The 20,671-nt window shown below is 32.7% G+C and overlaps 1 pseudogene; it reads right to left on the bottom strand.

The window, feature by feature from the left end:
* Positions 1-984: 984 nt before the first annotated feature.
* Positions 985-4,303, bottom strand: LOC145582322 (cytochrome P450 81C13-like; annotated as a pseudogene).
* Between the last annotated feature and the right edge of the window lie 16,368 nt (positions 4,304-20,671).

Below are 20,671 nucleotides of genomic sequence, written 5' to 3'. Positions count from 1 at the left end.
GCCTTTTCGTGGTCGCCTTAAATAATCCATGAACGATTTACAAGATCCTTGCAAATATGTTAGCAGCTCCCTAATTTTTTTTGCCCCTATACTAGTTAATTTCCACTTCCTATCACATGTTAAGATAGACACACTTCAAACACACCTATACTAGTATATTAATATATGAAATCAACATTAGTGTATAAATAATGTTACATTATATTGAAAATTTTTAATTTACAACAAATTAAAAGATATAATATCTTGATCTGATATAGTTTTACAAATTATTTAAAAAAAAAACATAGTGATTGATTTTCGAAAATATATAAATATATATAGAGAAATATATATTTAGATTATATAAAGAGTTGAATAGTTGATTTTCATCAGTCATTACAATATCAATTCATTAATGCACGTCTCATAAGAGTCATGTCCTTTCTTGTACTGATCCATTGGACCACTCTATTTGTGATGATGATGAACCACAAATTAAGCACTAATATGAGGGATACTAAAAACAAGTTAACAACTATAGTTTGTTACTATAATTTCTCTACAAATAAAAATCCTGACTAGTACATGATTCCATGCCTAAGCTTGGGTTGATCGAAAAAGTTATTAGTCAATTATGATCATTGAGTCACAATTAAATTGTCCAAATTAATTATCTTATTAGCTATGAAGCACGCACAATAAAAATAGTAATACTAATACAAGTAGTATTCTTTTCCTAATTTGAAATTATTAACTTGAAACTTATTTTGTAAGGTGAAAAGAACGCAACCTTATTAACTCGTATCTTAGTTTTATATGATAATTTATTTAACAAACAAATACTTAGAAATAAGTGAAATAAAGTAAGTATATAAAAAGTCTTAGCTTGCTATTTAATTAACGGTACACAAGAACTTATAAATAAATCCATATAAAGTAAAAGATAACATATAAATATATCATACATCCAAATTTTAAAACTACATACCCCCTTAATATTACGAGCCAGCTAATAATAAACATAGTTAATTAACTTGGAGTTGAGCAACGACATCTACCATTGAAGACCTAAGGTGGCAAATTACCTCTAAAGGCTTTTCCTCATGACAAATATTGGCACCACTTTTCATTGTGAAGTCTACTACTCCATCCTCAGGTGTTCCCCAATCAAAACATTGTATAAGTGTAGCCAAAAGCAAAGTGATGTTCCTAGTGGCAAAGGCGCTTCCGGGGCAAGACCTTCTTCCAATTCCAAATGGAAAAAATTTGTAACCTTCTGTCTCATTTGCAAACCTCTCCGGCTTAAACATGTTTGGTTCATCCCATAGGCTAGGGTCTCTTTGTATTGCCCAAGCATTGACATAGAGCATAGTGCCTTTTTGTACATGGAACCCTCCAATAGTGCAGTCTTTGGATGAGAAATGTGGGAATAGCAGTGGTGCTGGCAAGAAAAGTCTTAAAGTCTCATTGACTATCCAACGAATGTAACTCAATTTTGGTACATCGGATTCGTCTACTAGTCTTCCTTTGCCAACGAGTAGATTAATCTCCTCCCTTGCTTTTGCGATTATTTCGGGGTTATTTATGAGGTTTGACATTGCCCACTCCACTGTTGAAATTGTAGTATCCGTTCCTGCTAACAGTTGCATCTGACATATAGATAATCACATTTATTAATATATATGTGTGTAACACTCCTTCCGATCCGTTTATTATAATAAAAGGAAACTCTATCAATTCTTACTTTTTATTATTTCCTAGTATAACATTACCACATTTATTAATTTTAACGTTACATGTACAGTATGTGATACAAATTTGCATTGTCAAAAGAATAAAGTTCACTTTGCCAGTCCAAAAAGGTTTCATCACAAAGCCATGTGATAGGCTGACAGCAAAATAAGTACCTTCTAAGTTGTATATGTGGGACACTTGCATTTGTTGTTTAGTCTATATTTCAACAAATATTACACTCCCCCTCACATTATTGATGCTACATTAATGCATGTCAGTTTCTTATTATGAACCATTAGTCATCCCTACTTGTGATGATGATGATTGATGACCATAATTTAAGCTATAATGACCACGGGATACTAAAAACAACAACAATAGTCAATCTTGTCCTTACAAATAAATATTGCATTTACTACATCTTTCTTAAACTAGGGATTCTTACGCGCGCGATTTGCAGAGTTGCTAACCTTTCGAGAAGATTATTACAAATGGTCTTTATGTCTTATAAATATTTACACGATTTTATTATATCTATTTGCATATATATCCCCATTAACCAAGTCAACATACAATTTTTTACTCCAAAAAAAAAAGAATGAAGAGACTAAATGATGCTTTAAATATTGAAATAAACACAAATAATTCATCTACTTAGCAAATTCAAGAGACAATTTTAAGGTTTTTGAATTCAATGGGGGCAAATATGTAAAAAAACATTTTTTAGGGATATAAATGTCCATGCACTATTCATAAGAGCTTCTTAAACTTTTTATAAGGTAGGGAAATTGTGGCAAACTAGGATAAAATCTTTTGTTACTTTTTTGTTTATCCTACAAAAATTCTAGTATGTTAAGGAGTTTATAGTTACCTAAAGAATAATATTATCATTCTATTTATTTCCCTTTTCTTTTTTGCCACTTCATTATTTCCATTCTCCATTAAGGATGTCAGTCTTAAATGGATATTCGCTAACCCGACTCACCGCATTAAATAAATAGATGAAAACAAAAATTAAATGGATTAGAAGCAGGTGATGGATGAAGTGGATGATGAAACGGATGTGGATGGTACTCTATTCCACCCGTTAACCATCCACCTACCATTTTAACATATATTAAATATTTTATCTAAGAATTTTAAAAGAAAAATATTCAAGAAAATTACTTTATTTTTGTTACAAATTAATTTTTTTCAAACAATATATTGTGTCCTTTTTATAAATAAAATAGAGCTAAAAATTATTATATAAATAACCATGAATAGAGTTTATGTGAATTTTTTCACTTTTAAATTCATCCATTAGGCATCCAAGCCACCCGTTCCATCCTCGGATGAATGACGGACGGATATGGATGATGGGTGAAATGGGTGTGGATGAATATGGATGAAGCAATTAGAATGAGGGATGGATGTGGGTGAAGCTTCACCCGATCTAAATCCGATCCATTGCCATCTCTATCATCCACATCATTTGCCACATAAAATTTGTGACAACTTTTTTCCAAAATAATATTATTAATTTGTGATTTAAACTAATATGTTTTCCAAAATAATTTTATTAATTTGTGATTTAAACTAGTACATAATTAATGGCATTACTCATTTTAGTATTAATCAAATTTATGCATTGAATTGACATGTACTAAGGTCAAATTGTCACAATTAATTAATTTTTATGGAATTAACACGTAATTCTAGAGGCAAAGAGAGTAATCTTACCAAAATGAAACTTTTGATGAATTCATCAGTGTAGCAATCAGGTTCAACTTCCTGCAAGTCTAGTAATTCTTCAATCAAATTTTTTGTCACAACTTCCTCGTCATAAGATGATCTTCTTTTAACACTTTCTCTACTCTCATCAAGCAAATTTTGTAAATATTCATCTCTTTTCTTCCAAAGCTTTTTCAAAATTTTCTCAATCCCTCCAAAAGGTACCCACCTCAAGATGGGAAAGAAGTCACACATTGTCATGGGACTAGAGGGTATCAAATCCATGTTTTCCCATGGCTTCTCATTTATTGTTCTCATCACAAAGTTGTGCGCCACCTTTTTCAAAATATTATTTAAGTTCACTTTTCCAGACGCACCCTCGGACTCAGTCTGAAGCTCTAAGATCATGTTATGGATCTGAGCTTTTCGGGTGGGGCTTCCTTCATTAAGCTTACGAAAGGAAAACATAGTTAAGACCCCAACGCATCGGAGATTCCTCCAAAGGTCTCCATATGTGGACCATATGAGGATCGAGTAGTTGTACCCTAAAATCTCACCAACAATGGACTTAGGTCGGTAAGCAAATACATTATCGTTTTGGTTAAGACATTCTTCGACAGCCAATGGAGAAGAGACAACCAAAAGAGACTGACATCCTAAACGAAGGGAAAAAAATTAGGCCATAGCACTCAGAAAGGGTTTGTAGTGTTTTGGGAAATGGGGGCTTGAGTAGGTGTAGGTGACCCCATATAGGAATTGATGGTGGATTAGGTGGGAGGTTCTTGTTCTTTGCTTTAGATGGTAGAAGGATTTTATAAAGGAAGATTATGATTGAAAAAAGAGATAGAAACAAGTACAGTTTCTCAATTTTCATGGTTTTTTATTCTATGAATGTAGGTGTTTGTGATAAGGATATTATTACATTTTCAAGTGGAAGAGATTATATATAGTCAAAAAGGCCAAAGGTCAAATAAAAAAATTCCGTGGTCTTATGTGGTGGTCAAAGATGATGAAAATGCATGTGAGACATGTGGCTTGTAGCATGTTAGGAAATAAAAATAAAACAATATTTATTAGGAAATTTAAGATTTTTGACATAAAATAAAGATATTTAAACGTAAGGAAATAAAAGTAAAACAATATTTATTAGGAAATTAAAGATTTTCAACATTTAGCCTTTAAAAAAAAATTCTTAACATATATGGAAGATATTATTTAAACTTTTAAAAAGGATAAGATAAGATTATATCCTAATTTGATTATTTTCTTCATGTAGAAAATATTTATTAAGGATTGGCAATCTTAAATTTCTTTAATTGATAAACATTTAATTTTTTTGAATGGAAGTATTTAGGAAAAATTTTCAATAATAATCAGTAAAAGTACACATTTTGCAGGTTACAAACTTACAACTATAAAAGTTTATTTTTGCAAATGACAACAAAAAAGTCACCCAACATTTTAAACTACAACCAAAATTCGATTTTCGGCCAATTTCAACAGAATATGACTTTATTATATCAATAAATGATTCCAAACTAGTATTGACTATTGGTTAGGGGTTACTTTTTATATCAATAAATGATTAATGACGTTATACTCTCATGAAAGTGGCTGAAAACCGAATTTTAATTGGTTGTAATTTAAAACGTTTGGTGACTTTTTTTTGTTGTAATTTGCAAAAGTTAACTTTGATGGTTGTAACTCATAAAATAGGTACTTTTACCAATTGTAACTGGCAAATTTTTCAAGTATTTTCTACGATAAAAAACTAATACTTAATATTACGGGTTTTTCACCATATATCCCTGAGTTTTTTGTTTATTCACCATATAACCATGAACTTTTTTAAATGCATCCTATACCCTCGAGTTTTCACAGAAATACACCATATACCCTTGATGACTAATGATTGTGAACTTTGTCAATCATTAGGATTAATTATGACCCGAAACCACCCTAAATACATTCCCCTACCTCCGAAATCACCTACATTTCTTTTTCCCACCCTCAAAACCACCCTAAATATCTTTTTTCTCATCCTCAAAATCGATCATACGAATATGGTCATGAAGATTTGGAGTGGTTTCAAAGGAGAGGAGTACGTGGTTTCGGGGATGGAGGGAGAGATTTAAGGTTTCGATGCACAATTAATCAAATTCCACTCATCTTGTTGTCATTAGGAGTACATGGTGAAATTTTGTAACAACTCAGGGGTATATAATGACTTTGAAAAAATTCATAGGTGTATGGTGAATAAACAAAAAACTCAAGGATATATGGTGAAAAAACCGTTAATATTAAGAAAAAGTTGATAATGGTGTTTGCATTTAGTTCATTTTTTCTTATAATTAATAAATTTTTTTAAATTTATACTAAAGCCGAATATCAAATGACACATGTCATTATGTGATTAAGAATCGTCTCGCGTATTATTTTTTGAAAACTTATTCCTAAAAAACTTGCCAACGACTCCCTACTTATATGTCCGTATTGTATAACAGTCATTTCCCACTTTCAATAATTGTCAAGCATTATTCACGCATTCTAAGATAGGCGCACTTCATCGAATGACACCTACACTAGGATGTCAACCTCGAATTTTGACTTAGAAACTAGTTATTGACCCAGACGATGCCCTAGGTCACTATAAAGTTCTAAGTTTAATAAAATCTGAATTTAAAAGGTTAGTGTTCAACTATATTATAAGTGAATAAAAATATAAGGAAAATATTTACTATTAATGAGTGCTAGTTTTTATTCATTTTACTTTACATAATTTAATAAGAACTTTTTGTTAAAAAAAATAAAATAATAGCTTATGTAATTGTTACGGATTACTTTGTATTGAATCTAGAAAATTAGCATCCAAGAAATCAACAATCATTAGTGTGTGAGTAATGTCTTAATGTGCAATTATTTAGATGTTACATTCTATGGAAATAGTGAGTACAAAAGTTACACATATGAAGAGTTTTAGAGTAATGAATGATGACATTACGTGACACATTGTGCTCACGTGACATGTGGCGACAACTCATATGGAAGGAATGGTGACACACCGTGGTAATATGTTGTCCCTTTGAATTTTAATATATAACTGGTTTGGGGCCCGGGGAATTCCCTGGGTTATGTTTAAATACAAAATGAAAAAATTACCTTGAGTTTGAATAATACTACATATTTTGGAACCTATACCTTAAGTTTAAATAATAAAATAAAAATGGTAAAGTTAGTCGGGGATAAAAAGAAAGAGACGAATATGTTTTACAATTAACTAGTTAATTGTATATAACGCTTAAAAACTTTTAGAATCTTTAATGAAAAGTTACAATTCATATATGAATGCTAATCTATTTATCTATAAATATAACTAAATTAATTACCGCTGATATCATTACTTTTCACATGTCAACCTCTTATAAAAAAATTTCCCGCCAAAACTAATAATGACATCATTATTTTTTTCAACATAAAAAAAAATAGAAAATGGTAAATTATGTATATATTTTATTAACAGGTTTTATATTTAAATTGACTAATTATGCAATCTAATTATGCAATTTCCATTGGAGAAATTAAAGGAAAGCCGGACAATTTCATTTTCTTATAAACATTATCCTTTTCTCCTACTCCATATATTTTATACAGATTATATGAATTGGGGTTTTCACGCTTTATTAATTTCTCAATTGATTAGATTTTGCTTAAATTATTTGTACTACGTACCTATTACACACATGTAAGCTAAAAATTATTGTTAAAATCGTAAAATAATATTAAAATCGTGTATCGCACGAGCCTAATCTAATAACTAATACTAAAGTAATTATCGTTGACATCACCATTATCTATGTTTCAACTTCTTATTAAAAAAATTCCCACCAAAAGTATAAGTGACAATAATGTGACATCATCCTTTTTTTCATTTTGATATTAACTTAATTTTTTTTTTACTAAATTGACTAACAACACATTCTTATAGAGGTAAGAAAAAATAAATTAAATGGTGGTAGGCTCTTTTATTTTCACGAGTTTGAATTTTCTACTCATTATTATTTCTTAAATTTTTTTTATAATGAAGCAAAAACCATTTAACACTACTGCTAGCATTTTTTAAATATTTATTTTAAGGGTAATGCTATATGTGGCCCTAAGGATTGCATATAAGCATTTAATATACTTCCTTTTTTAGTATTAAGTTGGGAATTTATCGACAATTCACGAGTAAATCGGTGTAATAAATGTTATTGTCAATTCTTTCCATTTTTAGCTTCTTATATGCAGCCCTGCATATTTCTTTTTCCTTATTTTAATTATGAATTTAATTAGAATATTTAACATTATGTCATCTAATATGTATGATCAAATATTTTATTGCTAAAACCGTGCATCGCACGAGACTAACCTAGTTAAGTAATAAAGTGATATTAATTATGGAATAGTAGTAATAAAAGTTGAGAATTTCAACGGATGTAATGGTTCAAAGCTAATCCAAATACTAATGTGTTGTCATGTCATTATCTATGTGGCGCTATGTCATAAATTTTATGATGACAAAGTATAACACATGTCGTAAACATGTTAAACCCTTGTATTTTAATAATATTATAGATTGTAGATGTTATAGATGTGTTTTATCTTATATACTACTTGGGGGATAAACCCTTTTGTGACCTATTTCTTAATGCATAACTCACAAAGGAAAACATCTTCTAAATTATTTTGTTTCCTAAAATAGAACCAGAATAATATTCTAAGATATATGCGTAATAGTTTATCTTCTAAATAGAAATAAACACGATTTCACTTAGTTGGCTAATATTACCTTTGCTGAAAATGTTAAAGAAGGAACCCTCAAATTTTGGAAATATCAAACATTCACCTACTTGAAGTATGGGAAACAACAGCGGCAGATCTTGAGTAATTTTCTTTTAGGGGCCAAACGTATTTAAACTTATGATATAAATTCTTGATCTAAAGTTTATTATGGAGTACGAAATAAATCAAAAAAAAATATCTTTTAAAATTGTTTATATGGAGAGGTGAAATAGTATCATTTACATTGTTATCTAAAATTGTGATTAAAAAGTTTTGTCAAAAAAGTAACGATAAAAACAAAATCCAAATTATCTGCTTTAACTAAATATCAAACATTATTAAAATCAACATATCGATGAATACCAAATGATGATAGATATATTGAGGGTGTGTTGTAAAATTTAAAAAGCAAATTTATGGAAATGCAATTCAACTATTCATTTACAATGTATATCGTGCCTACATTTTTGTCCAAATAAATAAATTAATTATTAAAAATGTGTTTGATCTTAATCGAAACAGTAAAAAAAATTGAGAATGTGATACATGGGTCCGTGGGGTTCGCAATATTTTTTTCGATTAAGAAAAAAATGTTAGCAACATTAAAAAGGGCAACAGAGAAAACAACAGGCAATACTCTATGCTTTGTACTTTATTTTTGAGTTGGACTTTATGGACTAATTTCTTTTTTGGGTTGTACTAGGGGCCAGGCCCTAGTAGGCCAACTAAACTTCTGCCATTGGGAAGTTTTTAACTTTAGCCTTCTAGCTAAAATGTGTTTTTGAATTGCTTTCTCGCAAGTCAGTAGAAGTGGGAATGTGTTTGCCCAAAAACTTGCCGATGTTAGTAGAGAATATGAGGATTTGAGAGTCTGGATTGAGAAGTATCCTCCATGTATTACTTTTGCTGTTTTGCTAGACATTTCTAACCTTGTTTAATAAATCTGAATTAATAACAAATTTTGCTTGGCTCATTTTGTGGGTTTAAATAAATGCATATTATGTAGATCAATTATTTTTTTACCCGACTCGTTTTGTATGTTTTGAAAAAAAATTGACCAAAAATTCGATTTAACCCTAACACATTTACCACGTATATTTGCAAACCTAACCCAAACATGACCCGTTGTTATAAGTTTTTCTTAAAGGAAAATTTGTCAAGAATAATACAACCCTTGACTAGTCTTCCAAAAATAAAACCTTTAAGAGACATCTACTCAAAATAGGATAAAGATACGAGTAACCTATTTAATAGGTCAACCATGACACGTGGCACATTGCGATTAGTTGGTATTTTTTATTTTAATTTTTAAAAATATCCTTTTTATAATAATGACTTTAATTTAATTATTCAAAAACTCCTACGTACCCTCTCCTCCCCATTCCCGTTAGTTGTTAATTTATAACCCCCCTCCCCTTTATTTCCTCCTCCATGCACCAACTTCCAAACCGCCTACTAACAACCATCCACCTCATTTCCAACCACTGTCTACAAAACCCCATCTCCTTTTCAAGCCATTTAACCCAACGACCACTAGAAAGCAAACCTCCACACCTCGAAATACACTCTAAGTGGCCTAAAAACCACCTAAAATCACCATCATAAGAGGGGTGTTGATAGTCAATTTGTTGCGAGGGAATTATTGTGGTGGTATTTCGGGTGGAGGAGGAAAAAGAAGGAGTCTAACAACATCAATAACGAGAATTATCAAGGAGAAAGGTTGCTTAGAGGTGAGGTTGAAGGTGGTTGCAATGGAGGTGGAGGATAGTGTTTGGTGGATGCAAATTGTGGTGGAGGAAGGAGTGATGTCATTTGTGTGGTGATGAAGGAAAAAAAAAATAGTGATTTGAGGTGGTTGGTGGGTGTGACATGGTGGTGCTCTGCCGCAAGTTATGGATAGGGCAGGAAGGGATATTTTTTTAAATTAAAAAATTACTTTTAAAGATTTTAATTGTTAAAAGTAAAATTATATTTAAAAAACATGTTGTCAATCACAACGTGACATGTGTCTAGTATAACCCATTCAATAGGTTACCAACCAGTCACATTCTATTTTGCGCAGATGCCTCCTGTAGGGAATATTTCAAGCATTATGACCCCAAACTTGAACCCCACTGTGATCATACACTAAAGTATGGTGGCGTTCCAAAGGGAAAGACAAAGAGCAAAAAGAGTCGCCAACAAGTTTTAGGAACTTGTAAACCCAAAAGACAATCCAAAAGGATCATCCACTACTCCATAAGGTCTTGAACCAAACAGGGTCCGGGGATGAGGGTACGAATCCAATCTACAAAAGAAAGGACCCGCCCTATAAAATAGGCCTCTACTTTGTTCTGCTCGTATTCATGCGCGCTTTTCGAATAACATACAAACATTATATTAATCCTAACCTGTTTATCTATGTTGGTTGAGTATCAATGCACAAATAAGACTATTATTGGCGATCACTTGAGTTAAAATCACATTAGCCTAAACCAAATTATTAATTATCTTATTAAGCGTGATTTCAAGTACCAATTCCCTTTAACAAGCATAAAAGGTGTGATCAAGCAATAACAATATAAAATATAAATAAATATCAAGCAACATAATAATAAACAATATTAAATAATAATAATAATCATGATAAGGCATAATAAAGCTTAATAATAGCAAGATCCTAGGCATGATACTAACAAGATTAATAACAAACCCTAGCATGTCACTAAACAATAAAGATCAAAGCTTTAAACCTAACATGGCACTAACATGATAACATGATATTAGAAATAAGTAAAGGCACCCTAAACATGATACTAGAAAGCAATAAAAACATCCTAACATGATACTAGAAATTAATCAAATCTAAACATGCTTTCTACATTGAAAGAGAGTAATAAGATTACATACTTTGAAGCCTCGTACCTCTTTCTAATAACAAAATACACAAGTTAGTAACTTCAATGAAAATAATAAAGAATAATTAAAGAATTAAAGAATTAAATTAAAATCAAATTAAATAAAGTTTAGACTAGTTTTGGACCAAACCCTCAGAAATTATCAACCCTTTCACGTCTAGGGCGAAGGCAACTTCGAACTTGGCTAAGTGATTCAAGATCTTGTGAATGCGGAATATTGTTTGGAGATTGGTTTAGAAAGAGAGAGAAAGAATTAAGCTATATTGCTTAGAGAGAGAATAGAGAGAATTAAGGATGAGAGTTGATGATAGATGATGAAAGTTGATCGGGAGAATTGATGAAAGTTCATGATTCTGAAAACAGGAATTCGGACGCTATTTATAATGAAAATAGTCCAGAAAAATCATAGAATTTGATAAGGAATAAAACTCCACGCTGTCGCCAGGAATTAACTCTGTCGCGACGCGACAAGGTCTGTCGCGCGGCGACAGACTTGTCGTTTGGCGACAGCCTGTATTAGCGCGTTTTTCTTCACGCGGAATCCGATCTTTAATCAACTTGATCTACGGAATCCGTACAGAAGATAAAATATATTTTTAAGATAACCAAACGATATTTTATTCCAAATAAAAAACTATTAAAAATAATTAATTATTAAATCTAATAATATTAGAATTAAAAGGAACCTTCTAGAAACTTCTAGAAAACTATAATTAATCCTAATAGTTTTAGGAATAATAATTAACATTGGGTCCTCCTCTAGATCATTGGGCCGCATTTAAAATAATTAACCAGGCCCAGTTTAGTATTTTGGCCATAACTTCCTCAATATTCATCGGAATCGATCCTATAATATATCGTTGGAAAGATCTTTTCAAGCCCCATCCAACTACACTATTATTGGACCTTTTATCATGGACCAAACGTAAACTGGTTCGGCTATTTTCAAATAAAATCATTTTCAAAAACAGAGAGAAAAGAATTTTATTAAAACTAAACCGCATCACTCGACTTTCAAACCACTTTCACCTAATTCGATTATGGTTCGACGCAAAAGGTATTCATCACTGGGTTTGGTTTTGGGGAGACACAATTTGGTGTCTACACCTCCCAAATTAAAGGTTATATTATTTTGGGATAATCACAACAAGGTCGTTCTATTTTCAGAAGGTTGACCAATGGTCATAGTACTATTCTTAATAAGTTTTCCTTTTTTTCAAATAATAAAAACCATTTTTTTTGGGAAAAATTGCCCGGAATAATCCGACCTTTGCCTCATTCGCCCAAAATAATCCCACCTTTCGATTATTTTTTAATAATCTGACGTTTATACCCAATCCGCTCCTAATGGTCTCAATTGACTTAAAACCGGCTAAGCAGGTTACTATTTGTGACTTGAGATTGTTTGTACACGTGTTACTATGTGATTGGTAAAAAAAATAAAAAAAAAAAGGAAATTAATAAAAAAAAACATATTATTGAAAAATTTATAAAAAATAAAACCACAACCACCCACTCCGGCAAACCCACCACCGAAACCACCTCCCTTTCCCAACCCACCCATCGAAACCACAACCTCTACCCAGCCCACCCACCGAAAACCCCACCCATTCCCTTCCTCGTCAACGCAAGTACAAGTGGGGTCGTCTTAATCGTCTCTCGGAACTGTCAGAAGCATTGTCTCAAACAAAAATTTTGACTAGGTGAAGGAGATGATGAAGATAAATGGAGGAGCTTGGCAGTGACACTTTGGTGTGACAGGCTAAAGTCGTATCACCTAATCAAAAGTAATTCCTAAAACCACTAACTAAAATAGATAGGGAAGCGAGTCTTTCTATTCCTAATTAATTACTATAATCTAAATTATTAAGTAACCAAAAGTTGTTATTTAAAGGAACTATACTACGAAGAATATGAGTAGGGAGAAATCAAATAATAAAAGACCTAGGGCATAGGTTCACCAATAAATAATATTCCAGGGTAAAACATAACAATCAATCATCAATGCATTAATTAATAAGATCATAAAGGGCTTTCGCTACGTATTACAATCACAGAGTTAATTTACCGGTATTAAATCTCATCTCTCGAATCTCGACCTAACCATTTATAAATTAGTCTGCCTATTAAAACTAAGCCTAAACATCAATTCTCATCTCTCGAATCTCGAATCAATATTGCTAAACTCATACGAATTAAATCTAGCCAAATCTAACCGCATAGCATTAAATCAATCAATAGGAAATCAATCAAGCATTGACAATTAACAATAATAAATTACCCCTTCATATTATTTATGGATCCCCATAACCCTAGAAAGAAAATTACTCACACATAATTAAATATAAACTAAACAAAGCAATTAAACAAATCATGATGAAAGAGAGAGAATAAATAACTGAGATTAAAGGAGAAGAAATCGTTACCAAAGTTGAAGGAAACAAGAGATGGAACTAAACAAAGAGTTGTAGAGAGAGAAAATAATACTAGAGTTTAAGAGGAGAGAGAGAGAAAAGTTAGAGGGAGAAAGAGAAAGAGAGTAAGGGAAGGGAGAAAGGAATACTAAACTCGTTTAACAAAAGCGTATCTATACTAAGCTCGAAAATCCTCAGTTAAAACAACTTAAACGACGCTTAAACTTCTCCTCAGAAACACGCGCCCGATCGGGCGAGGCACCGCCCGATCGGGCCCGCCTTTTTCTTCGCCCACTCGTTCTGGACATCCGCCCGATCGGGCTAAAGCTCAACCGATCGGGCCCGGCTATATGATGGACTTGGATTGAGCTTCATTCTTGGCCCAATTCGAATCTCCACTTCGGGTCTTGAATACTCGGTGTCCAAATGCAATCGGTCATGCCTTCAAATGCTCATAGTTGTACTGCAATAATCCCGGGAAAAAGCTCCAAAGATGCAATTTCCTACAGAACTCAACCAAAACTACGAAAACACTAGAAAACACCAATTAGTAATAAAAGTGGCTCTAAAGAGCCAATAACACTACTAATTATGACCAAGGGACGGGGGTAAAACACTATACATAATAGACATATCATGGTGTTCAGAGTATTTTACCGATCTCATCCTATTAAGAAGTTTTATACTTCTAGATTTTTTCACATAAATTTAATAAAAATGGAAGATCAAAGATATAAAAATAAATAAATAAATAAAAATTGATTTGTTCACATGAATTATATTAGCGGGTGTGGCCGGAATCGGGGAGGAAAGGGAGGGATGGCCGGAAACGGGGTGGGGAAGGGAGGGGGTGGTCGGAATCAGGTAGGGGACCGATGGTTGGGGCGGCCGGAATGAGGTTTGTGTTGAAGAAAATAACAAAATGAAGTTCACATGCATAATCTCTTAGGACACCAATTATATGCACAAGTACAATAAGAGGACAATCATTTGTGTATTTTATTGTAAATGCTTGGCTATATAATGATAACTTACGTAGTAGCATACTACTACAATTTCACTCATCTCCTTTTACTCCTTCTTTACTTCTCCTTTCACTGATCAAAAGACTTTCTATCGGTAAATATTTAACACGTTATCAACACCAATTTCTAGTCAAGTATATTTATACCTACTTCTAAAAATTTATAACAAATAATACTATCTACTTCTAAATGTTTTGAGGAGTATGCTCTATAGTTGCCCATATTTGGGGTCGTCTATACCAGAAACTCAAACATTTACTGTATCATATATCTCAAAAACAACGGTGGAAAAATTCTCTTACTTATAAATTCATTACTATCTTCCATTGTTTTATTCATGTTGGTATATTGGTTTTTGTTTGATTCATGCATGTTACATGCTCATCTTTTACGTAAAGTTTGATTTTAGTTATTATAATTGCTTAGTAATAACTTTGCATGCATATTATTAACTAAATTAACAAAAAGATGTACCTTTTATACTTATTATTTTTCTTACGTTACATACTTTTTGTGTTTCTTTCCGTTTTTGAACCCATGATCTTTTATAGATATTAGGGCTCTCGGACCACTATGGCTTGCATTCCCAGTGTGATAACCTTTTTCAATTATAAAATATATATATTTGGACCATAATTTTTGCCAGTACATTAGACTATATTATATGATATTTTTACATTTGTACAAAATAGTAACGGATAAACCTACCTCTATAAAAGACGAATTTTTCCCCTGATTTCACCACAAATCCCTTATCCCTTCCCACTTTTTATCCAAAAATCACCTAAAACTTTTTCACCCCCTTCTTCTCCGATATGTTCCCCGACGAAGGCAACCAAAACACCCACACCTTCACTTTTGAGAAAGATTTAAGGAAGATAAAACAACATATCCTTCTAATTACGACGCTTGTAGTTTTATTAGTAGCAATATTAATTTTTGTCATTATGTACAAGTAAAACTCACTTATTTTGTCGTTTTAGTAGATTAAAAGCTTTTTTTTGTTTTATTATATTGATTTGTTGTTATTAATCATCATTGTATAATATTACCATTATAATTATAATTATTGTTACGACTGTTATTGTTGTCGTTTTGCTGTTTTTGCAACTAACATGATTAATTTTTGCCTAATCATATAATTACTCACAATAATAAACCCAGGGGGAGGAAAGAACTATATTATTTATGGTTTATTATTGTTAAATTTAATTATCACGTGTTTTATTAACCTAACTATAAATATGGAAGAATTAAACATATGGGTTGCACATATGATTTATTATTATAAACTAATTATCACATAATTTGTTGTAGCTAAAATGGAAGACCTTATGAAAAGACAGTTCAGCATCTTAGATTTATCTGGAAAGAAATTTCTGGAATGGAAAGTGGATGCAATGATGAATTTGAAAGCTCAAGGCTTGGAGCACACTGTTAAAGAAAATAAAAGTCCCTCTGGTCAAATAACTAATACTACTAGTTCTGCAATGACGGTTGTAAAACCTGTAACTAGACAAGATAAGGCAAAAGCCTTAGTGTTGTTAAGGCATCATTTACATGAAGGCCTTAAAAATGAGTACATGATGGTTGAAGATCCTAAAGAATTATGGGATTGCCTTAATGAAAGATTTGAACACCACAAAAGGGTGCTCCTTCCTAAGCATTATTTGACTGGACAAATTTACTATTTTAGAATTTCAAATCTGTAATTGATTACAATTCAACCATACATGAGATAATATCTATATTGAGATACTGTAATCATCCAGTCACCTATGAACAGATGATTGAAAAATCACTCACTACCTTTTATGCAAGCAACATGCTGTTACAAGAACAATATCGTGAAAGAGGTTTCAAAAAGTTTAATGAATTAATGAGTGTATTGCTTGTTGCGGAACAAAATAGTGAACTTTTGTTGAAAAGTCATAATTTTAGACCAACTGGGTCTTTGGCCACTCATCATGAGGCAAATACAACAAATTCTTATCCACCCGAGGCAAATGCTACACGAAGAGGTGACGTGGAAATTACAATGGTCGTGGAAGAGGCCGTGGAAATTATTGCGGACGTGGCCGTGGTCGTGGTAGAAACAATTTTCAAAGAAGCAGTAATTTCAAAAATTTTGAAAAATAGAAGGGACAGTCATCTGGAAGCCACAAATAAACACCTTTGAAAGGAAAAGACACATGTTACAGATGTGGCATGACAGGGCATTGGGGACGTACTTGTCGTACGGCCAAACATTTGGTAAACCTTTACCAGTCTTCTGTAAAAGGCAAACAGAAAAATGCAGAAGAAAATTATGTTAATGAAAAAAATGTTCCTTGTCCCAGCCTTGACGTATCTGATTATTTCATGGATAATGCTGAAATTGGAAATGATTTCATCCTTGGAGAAAATAACAATGCTTAGGTTTCCCATCTACTAATGTAACAATATTATGTTTTAATGTATTTTCTTTATGTCTTGTATTTTAAACTTCTAGTCATGTACTTTTAATCCTTATCATCAATAAAAGTTTGTATAATATTATTCTAAACTAATCTCAAACTTATTTTATGAAGATATGGATCTTCCTGAAGTTAGTTCCGAATATCAATGCCTTTTGGACAGTGGAACAACACATACTATCTTGAAGGATAGAAAATAGTTTTCACAACTAAATTTGTTTCAGGCAAATGTAAACACTATTTCTAGGTCAGCAAAATTAATTGAAGGATCTGGAAAGGCTTGTATAATGCTTCCAAATGGGACAAAATTGATAATCTATAATGCTTTATATTCGAGTAAATTTCGAAAAAATCTCATAAGCTTTAAAGATGTATGCCAAAACGGCTATCATTTAGAAACAATGACAACAGATAAAAAAGAGTATATATGCCTCACGGCAGAAAAACATGGCAAGAAACATATATATGAGAAATTGCCAGTATATTCTTCGGGGTTATATCGTATAAACAAGCGATCCGAGGAAATCAATATGATATCTAAGTAGAAGTTAGATGACAATCATTTGATTATTATATGGCATGATCATTTAGGACATCCAGCAACTGGGATGATGCAAAGAATAATAGCACATTCAGTTGGACATTCAATAAGAAATGTCAAAATTCCTCGATCAGATGAATTAACATGCTCTGCATGTTCACTTGGCAAATTAATAATAAGGCCATCTATGAACAAAATTGCTACTGAACCTCCAAAATCCTTGGAAAGAATTCGGGGAGATATTTGTGGGCCAATTAACCCAGCATGTGAACCATTTCGGTATTTCATGGTCTTAATTGATGCTTCTACACGATGGTCGCATGTTAGTCTAATCTCAAGTAGAAATGTTGCTTTTGCGAAATTACTTGCCCAAATTATCAAATTAAGAGCACAATTTCCAGATCATACAATACAAAGAATAAGGCTCGACAATGCTGGGGAATTTATTACATCCCAAACATTTAATGATTATTGTATGTCAATTGGAATTGATGTTGAACACCCAGTAGCTCATGTTCATACACAAAATGGTCTAGTTGAATCACTAATTAAGAGATTACAATTGATTGCAAGACCATTAATAATGAGGTTTAAATTGCCATCATCTGCTATGGGACATGTTATATTACATGCAACAGCACTAATCAGATAGAGACCTACGGCTTATCATAAATTCTCACCACTACAACTTGTTTGTGGTCGAGAACCAAGTATCTCACATCTAAAAATCTTTGGTTGTGCTGTATATATTCCCATTGCTCCACCCTAACGAACAAAAATGGGTCCACAAAGAAGGCTGGGAATTTATGTCGAGTTTGAATACCCCTCTATAATTAAATATCTTGAACCATTGACTGGTGACTTATTTACGGCTAGATTTGCTGACTGTCACTTTAATGAAACAGTATTCCCAGCCTTAGGGGGAGAGAAAGTGGACCCACGCAAGAAAGAAATAGAAATTACTTGGAATGCAACACAACTGTTGATGTTAGACCCACGAACAAATATGTGTGAACAAGAAGTCAACAAAATTGTTCATTTACAAAGTGTTGCAAATCAATTGCCTGATGCATTTGTAGACACAAAGAAGGTGACAAAATCACATATACCAGCAAAAAATGCCCCTACACGTATAAAAATCCCAGCTGGTAATAAGGCCATAGAAAATAAATCTCAAACACGCAGAAAGCGTGGGAGACCACTTGGTTCAAAAGATTCTAAGCCAAGAAAATTGAAAAGATTGGATGGAATAGAAAATGAGACTAATGATGTTCCCCCGTCATAAGGTCAAGAAAGACCAAATGTGGATGAAAGTAAAGAAAATGATGATAATACAAAAAGGGACGAACAAGAAGAAAACCCTACGGGGAATGAACAAGACGTTCAAAAAATCGATAACAATGAAATTTAATGAATTACATCTCTACCAAGGCTCAGTGGAAGAGGAAAGATGTTATCGTGGATGAAATATTTGCAAATTCCATCGCAATCGACATTGTGTCTGATGAAAATGATGTTGAACCAAGAACATTGGAAGAATGTCAACACAGGAGTGATTGGCCAAAGTGGAAGGAGGCAACGTTGGCTGAGTTAAAGTCACTTGAAAAACGAGAAGTTTTTGGAAAAATAACCCTTACACCAGCAGGTGTAAAACCCGTTGGATACAAATGGATATTTGTAAGAAAACATAAGGAGAAAATGAGATAGTTAGATACAAGGCAAGACTTGTAGCCCAAGGATTTTCTCAAATTCAAGGGATTGATTATGAAGAAACATATTCTCTTGTAGTTGATGTAACTACATTAAGATTTCTGGTAAGTTTGACAGTCACAAAAGGACTGCAAATGTGATTAATGGATGTAGTGGTTGCGTATTTGTATGGGTCACTCAGACATTTACATGAAAGTCCCCGAAGGACTAAAACTACCAGAAAACTACAAGCCTAGACAATTGCTTTCCATAAAACTAAAAAGGTCACTTTATGGATTGAAACAATCTAGAAGGATGTTGTATAACCGTATAAGTGAATACCTTATGGGAGAAGGATTCAAGAACAACCAAGTTAGTCCATGTGTTTTCATAAAGCGATCACAATCAGGATTCGCTATCATTGCAGTTTGTGTTGATGATTTGAATATCATCGGAACCCCAAATGAACTCGAGAAAACTATAAAATACTTGATGAAAGAATTTGAGATGAAAGACCTTGGGAAAACTAAATTTTGCCTTGAATTGCAAATTGAGCATTTGAGTCAAGGTATTTTTGTCCATCAATCAAACTATACAGAAAGAGTTTTGAAAAGATTCTTCATGGACAAAGCAACTCCAACCAACTTCCTAATGGTTGTTCGTTCTTTGAATATGAAAAATGATCCATTCAGACCCCAAGAAGAAAATGAAAAAATTCTAGGTCTGGAAATACCATACTTAAGTGCAATTGGAGCCTTAATGTACTTAGGTAACAACACTAGACCTGACATAGCTTTCTCTGTGAACTTGTTAGCCAGGCACAACAATGCACCAACATATAGGCATTGGAAGGGAGTTCGACACTTACTCCGATACCTACGAGGCACACAAGACCTTGGTTTATATTATCAACCGAAACAAGATACTGCTCTCATTGGGTACTCAGATGGTGGATACTTATCGGATCCTCAAAATGCCAAGTCACAAAATGGATATGTGTTCACTTATGGCGGCAATGCAATATCATAGAAATCAACAAAGCAGATATTGGCCGCGACATCATCGAATCATGCAGAGTTGATAGCTCTCTATGAAGCAGGACGAGAATGTGTATGGCCGAGGTCGATGATCGGTAATATCCTAGAAGAGTGTGGAATGAACGCAATAACAAGATATCCAACCATCATCTTTGAAGACAACACAACATGCATCTCTCAAGTAACTAAAGGATATATTAAGGGAGATAAAACAAAACATATTGCCCCAAAACTATTCTTAACGCATGATCTGCAAAAGGATGAGGAAATAGATATCCAGCAAATTCAGTCTTGTGATAACGTTGCACACATGTTCACCAAATCACTTCCTTCCAAGACATGTGAGCAATTAGTTCACAAAA

Source organism: Chenopodium album, chromosome 15 (assembly GCF_948465745.1).
Source record: "Chenopodium album chromosome 15, dcCheAlbu1.1, whole genome shotgun sequence".
Taxonomy (NCBI): Eukaryota; Viridiplantae; Streptophyta; class Magnoliopsida; order Caryophyllales; family Amaranthaceae; genus Chenopodium; species Chenopodium album.
Note: the sequence above shows the minus strand (reverse complement) of the source record. Positions and strands in the feature narration are given on the sequence as shown.